The sequence below is a fragment of the Oryzias latipes genome, chromosome 19 (assembly GCF_053564925.1).
Source record: "Oryzias latipes strain Hd-rR chromosome 19, Olatipes_Hd-rR_3.1".
NCBI classification, from domain to species: Eukaryota; Metazoa; Chordata; class Actinopteri; order Beloniformes; family Adrianichthyidae; genus Oryzias; species Oryzias latipes.
The window spans coordinates 28,034,251-28,041,189 of NC_136255.1; positions in this window are offsets into that span (position 1 = coordinate 28,034,251).

Here is a 6,939-nt window from a genome sequence, read left to right on the forward strand (position 1 = left end):
AGCTCAGATGTCAGAGAAGCATTTCTCCTGGTTTCTGGCGTAAACAGAGCCAGCAGCAGGTGGATGTGGACGGCTTTTGCGGCGACTCCGATGTTCCGTCTGGTGGCAATTAGGTGGAATACAGGATGTCAAAGTCCACAGGCGGCGGCCGCAGATATCTGCTGCCTGATGTTAGTTTTACAGATTCACGCTGGCAGACGGCTCGGGCCACATTAGTGCCAGCTATTACCTCCTTTCCATGTGTGACCAAGGGCACGGCCCCAAACCGGGACCCTCTGCACACTTCCCAGCCTCTGGATCAGAGTTTGCACTCGTTTCAGCTAAAGCTGCGTAACAGCTTAAATGCTGACAGGACACTGCAGAAAACACGGAGCAAAGCTGCATTTCTCCAAGGCCAGTGCCGAGTGAGTCCTGGTGAGACCGTCAGCGATCTGTGACAGAGGGAGCGGCGCTGCTTGTGCAGTAACCCAATCTGTCAGAGACTTGGGAAGGGAACCATGGACTTCCAATGCAGTGCAGATGGTGAAGGGAGGATCCCCGGTAGAAGATCCTCAGGAATGGCTGACAGGGAAGAAGGTGTTGGGACACACTTTAGTGCAAGTCCAACTAAATGAAGGCCAGAAGCTCACAGAGTGTCACACAAAGGAATCCTGCAGGTTTTCATAAAAACCTTGGTGTCATCGCTGTTGCTTTCAGGTTTATTTGCAGTTTTATGTGTTTTAACAATTTCAAGTTGACCGATTTTTGATCGTTTTTCCTGGAAAAGTTAGTAGTGGTGGAGGCTGTGATGGCGGTTGGTCAGAGACACAGACAGGTATCCTCCGTGTCCAGAACTGTTAGAACCGCCTTAAAGTACTTCAGAACTTTGCTCCATGGATGGTCCATGTCATCATTCCTCTGTTTTCAGCAGACGTCGGGGGATTTCTCTACGCCTTCATCTGACATTCTCCAATCAGCAGTAATGGCCTCTTTAAAGTTCTGACCAATCACACGCCACTGATCTCCAGAGTCTCACTTGGAGGCTGTCTCTAAAGCAAGAGGACCAAAAAATACATCATAACTAAATAAACACGTACTCACTCTGTATAAAGCAAGAAGGCAGACAGTAAGACAGACGCCCAACTGTTTCAAACTCAAGTCCACGTTGGTGTTGAAGGTTGGTCCTGTCATGTCCATCACCTGTATGTCATACCTGTGTGGAACTTCTGTTAGCTTAAGAAGACTTCATGACACACTTTCCACACACGTGACATGGTACGTTCCATTTTCACAATGTCCCTTGAGGTGGTCGTACGAGCATCAAGGGAACTGCAAGACACGCCTAAAGTCCCCTGAAGATGCAGCCGCTCCCGTCTACGACCCTCCATGGACCACAACCCAAAACCCCAGAACCGGTGCGGGTCAACACCCCCAAATGGCTGACTGGGGCTAAAGTCTTCTCAAATCTAATTTCTCCTGAAGGACACTTTGCGTTCCACACACTGGCAGTAATAAAAACCTAAACTTACTTGTAAAAGAAGGAGCTCAAAGTGTCAAAATAAGAAACGTCTTGGTGAGCAACACATGAACCAACTGTAAATTCTGGAAGGACAGCACTCCCTGAAGTTATTCCTCATTAAATATTACAGTTATTGCTAATAATCTGTTTTCTCTGTGTGAACAGTTCTCAAACACTTTGAAGTTTTTCTTCAGTATTTCTATAAACACAACTTTAAAGTGAAACCAACAGGTTTGTCATCACAAGCTGGCCTTGTGCTTCAAGGAAAACGTCTTCACCAAAGACGTCTGACAGCAAACCAGGAAGCGTCATAAAGTAGGCAGTAAAATGGAGAGAAAGGAGAGTCCAAACCCAGAAAAAGACACAAACCTCACTTGTGTGTTGACGTTTGGATGGACGGCAGCTCCACTGCTTCTTTTCTAGACCCATGCGGCGTGCCGTCAATGTGAGACGGCATCATGAGAACGGGCGCAGCAGAAAGGCCGTTCTATGGCTCCCGTCTGCATGAAGAGAGCCGGAGGGGCTTTCAAATAAATACAGGATGCCCCAGAAATGAACACGACCCTCAAGAAAAGCCAGGCCGGGCTGGATCTGCACACGCAAACACTAAATTCACTATACCTTCGCCTCAGAAAGTCATTACGTTAAAAGCGCGATGATTGGGCTGAATTTGCTGGCAGTGACAACTTTCCAAACAGAACCGGTGGGTCTTAATGGATCCTTTGCGCTTTGGTCCTCTTTTATCGCTCTCAAACACCCAATTTCATTGACAGTGCAGCACTTTTCCTCAGACACTAACCTTCTGTCCAGCAGAGCGCCAAACTGCGGCGAGAACATGACTTACCTGTGAAAGGTCAAAACAACCGCTTCAAGGACAAATCGCTCTCTGTATATGATTATAATTTAAGTTCTTGTTAATCTCAGATGTTTGGGCTTTTCCAGAAATGACCTGGTGATGAAGTGTTGTAATTTAACGTTTTAGTGTCGACTCTTTCCATCTGCTTGTGTAACTTCCAGACCTTTTTTTGGTGGCGAGCAGCCTGAAGGTGGAGGCAGTGCAGAGAAATTAGCACTGCCAGCAGATTCCAGGTCCAACACAAAGAGGAATCCTGATGTTTTACTGAGGCGCTGGCACTGGCAAGGTGCAATTTGTAAAAGACATTATTTTCTCAGCGTTGAAGTCATTTGGCTTTTCTCTGAAAATCATTTGTGACATGAAGTCTGGAGTTGTAAATGTGCGGCCGGCCGCTAAGCCTGGATCCAGGATAATAAAGCCTGTTTTGTTTTTCACCCTGGAGGAACGTAAAGAGCAAAATCACCTCCGAGTGGCTCTGATCTTAACCTTGGGTTCTTTTTTGTCTCGCTTAAGAAAACTCAATTATTTGGAAAGAAAGCCTGTTTCCTTCCTTTTGACAGCCAGTTTTGGCCCCGCCCCCATCTGATTTGTGAACTCGCCATTTTTATTTTTATCTTTTCTGATCTGCATCACGCTGTTTCCCTTTGATCTAAGCTAAATAGGAACACAGCTCCCCCCCCCCCCCCCCCCCCCACACACACAAAATGTTGTTTGTTCTAAACAGAGTTTTTCAGCAGACTCCTGGCCGGGTAAACCTGGTCTGACATCAGAAGCAGCTTTGTGACAAATCGTCTTTTAGAGGATGTTTTTTTACAAGGTTTCCTCGATGACTGGTCCACGTCCACCTTGGTAGCTAATTTAGTTTAGTGTTAAAGTTGAGTGTTATCCAAATTTCTGTCCATTAAAAGTAAACTGCATCCACTGCAACATGGTTTAAACTCCCTTCAGGGCAGGGATGCCAGTTTAGTTTAGTTTAGTGTTAAAGTTTAATATTATCCTATTGACTTCTATGCATTTATGATCCTTTTTGATTGTATGTTTACCTGACAGTTGTTGGTACGAAGCCCATGGAGACGACTGTTGTTGTGAATGTGGGCTACACAAATTGAATTGAATCGATGAAACAAACCTCTGTGGTCCTTCACCGCCAAACCCGAAGTGAAGACGCTGTGATGTTCCTGTTTCTAGACGGCATCACAGATAATTGATTTCTGTCCATTTGAATTCTGAAACCATCAAACCCTTTGATGAAATGTAGGAGCAGGAACTTCATCCTGACCAGCAGCAGACCACATCTCTAAACCACTGCAGACTCCTGATGAACTCGGTTGGGGTTCTACAGAGAATGTTTCGGGCTTTTTAAAAATGCCAAATGTAGAGGGGCGGGGCTCTGGGAATTGTAGTTCTTGGTGGACTTTAAGCGTTAGGATTTTACACTAAACATAGATCGTTATTAAAACTAGCTGAGGTTATAGCAATTGAAGTGGTGTGTATTCTAATGCAGAAGAAGATTTAAAAAATTAGTTTTATAATTTATACATTATTTGAAAATCAAATCTTGATGTTAAAATAACTGTTCCTTGAAAAAGAGATTCTCAAGCTGGATGGGACATTTCCTGGTTAAATACAGGTTAAATAAATAAAAATATTTCTGCACAAAAACAAGCAGGAGAGCATTTTAACCTGCTAAGCATCAGGGGTCGTGTTGTCATGGTAACATGCCAGAACAGAGATCATTGGAAATGTGCCTTAAGGTCAAGAAGAGCTAAATGCTGTGAAGCTGGACTCTGCTGAGCTGTCATCGTGCACGCCCGTGCACGCCCACACGTGCACTGCCATGAAGCATCACTGACATGTTGGTAGTGCACGCCCACACGTGCACTGCCATGACGCGTCTCTGACATGGTTGTAGTGCACGCCCACACGTGCACTGCCATGACGCGTCTCTGACATGGTGGTAGTGCACGCCCACACGTGCACTGCCATGACGCGTCTCTGACATGGTTGTAGTGCACGCCCGCTCACGTGCACTGCCATGACGCGTCTCTGACATGGTGGTAGTGCACGCCCACACGTGCACTGCCATGAAGCATCACTGACATGTTGGTAGTGCACGCCCACACGTGCACTGCCATGACGCGTCTCTGACATGGTTGTAGTGCACGCCCGCTCACGTGCACTGCCATGACGCGTCTCTGACATGGTGGTAGTGCACGCCCGCACACGTGCACTGCCATGATGCGTCTCTGACATGGTGGTAGTGAACGCCGCACATGTGCACTGCCATGACGCGTCTCTGACATGGTGGTAGTGCACGCCCGCTCACGTGCACTGCCATGACGCGTCTCTGACATGGTGGTAGTGCACGCTGCACACGTGCACTGCCATGACGCGTCTCTGACATGGTGGTAGTGCACGCCGCACACGTGCACTGCCATGACGCGTCTCTGACATGGTGGTAGTGCACGCCCGCTCACGTGCACTGCCATGACGCGTCTCTGACATGGTGGTAGTGCACGCCCGCTCACGTGCACTGCCATGACGCGTCTCTGACATGGTGGTAGTGCACGCCGCACACGTGCACTGCCATGACGCGTCTCTGACATGGTGGTAGTGCACGCCCGCTCACGTGCACTGCCATGACGCGTCTCTGACATGGTGGTAGTGCACGCCGCACACGTGCACTGCCATGACGCGTATCTGACATGGTGGTAGTGCACGCCGCACACGTGCACTGCCATGACGCGTCTCTGACATGGTGGTAGTGCATGCCGCACACGTGCACTGCCATGACGCGTCTCTGACATGGTGGTAGTGCACGCCGCACACGTGCACTGCCATGACGCGTCTCTGACATGGTGGTAGTGCACGCCGCACATGTGCACTGCCATGACGCGTCTCTGACATGGTGGTAGTGCACGCCGCACACGTGCACTGCCATGACGCGTCTCTGACATGGTGGTAGTGCACGCCGCACACGTGCACTGCCATGACGCGTCTCTGACATGGTGGTAGTGCACGCCGCACACGTGCACTGCCATGACGCGTCTCTGACATGGTGGTAGTGCACGCCGCACACGTGCACTGCCATGACGCGTCTCTGACATGGTGGTAGTGCACGCCGCACACGTGCACTGCCATGACGCGTCTCTGACATGCTGACACCAGTGGAGAAGCATTTTCTGATTTCAGAATAATGTTTAGCTGTTGATGCGCTGAGATCTTTTTAAACTAAAGATTCTGATTTGGTCATTCCAACACCCAGGGAAACCAGTGGAGATTTTCAGACCCCCCCCCCTGCCTCAGGTGTGTGTGTGGGGGGGGGTCTGAAAATCTCCACTGGTTTCCCTGTTTTTTCTCTGCGGTTTTCAAATCAAGCTTTTTTTCTTGTTTTTTTTTTAGCAGGCTGCCAGAGCGAGCGCCACCGCCGCCTTAAATGGCGTCTTTCATGGCGTCTCTTCTCTGGTGATTTACAAAAAACACAAGGTGAAATATTTCAACCTCCAGCCTTACCTCTTCACCCACTTCTGGGTGCCTTACATCTTACCCCACAGGCGGGGGTTTATTTGCCTCCTCCCCCTGATGGCACTCGGGTTGGGGGGCAGAGAGGGGCGTAGGATTTCAAACAGATGCCAGCCTGACCTCGGACCACCGGAGCCCGTCTAAAAGCCCGCTCTGTTTACCAAAGACGCTCGGTGTGTGCTTATCGTGGGTGGTGCCACCGCCACTTGACTTTATATTAATTTGGTTTTTGATGCAGAAGGCTATTTTGATCAGGAATGACGGCAGCTAATGAGCGCTGCTCTCCACTTCGTGAGGGTTTTTTTTCCCATAAATGACCACGTGACCGTGGAGTCTGAGCGCCGCTGGCTTGTGGTGGGAAATGAAATGCGTGGCGAGAAAGCGGAAGACAAGAAGAGCTTTTGTGTCACTGGGATTCACCACGAGAGAGAAGGTGGAAACAGCTATGAAGGGGGGGTTGTTTCTCCTAGGTGGCCTGTGGATGGAATCGATGTGGTCGGAGGATATGTCGTCCCAAATGTTTGCTGAAGTTTACTGAAGGTGGAAGCAAAATTAGTGCAATTTTTCATGGGGAAACACCAATAATTGCCAGAGCTGGGCTGCCAGATTTGACTGAGATTCCTTCAGATGCAAAGCAGAATAAATATGTCACCTCTGGAGTCCAGAATTAGGCGGGATGTAAACTTTCAAGCCACAGTTTCTGAAAGGCCGGCCTGTAAATCTGTACCTGAACCTGCGATGCTGCGGAACTGAAGGGAGATCAGTCGGTCCTCTGCAAACGGACCGACTGATCTCCACGGATCTGTTCTTCTCCACCCACAAACGTCCACGCCGCTTCGTCTACATCCACCTAACGGGCGTGTGGCTGTCTAACGTGTGTGGCTACGTTTGGGAAGACTGGAAGAAACAGTACCAACTCTAACCAAACATCTCCTCGCCAGGCCAGGAAGAGTCACAGACCATTTCACTGGGATATTAATGACTAACAATAACCCAGAGCCTCCAAGATGGCAAGAATACTCCTGAGTGTGGGGGGAAAAGTCCACAGGTCCAAGAGCAAAGA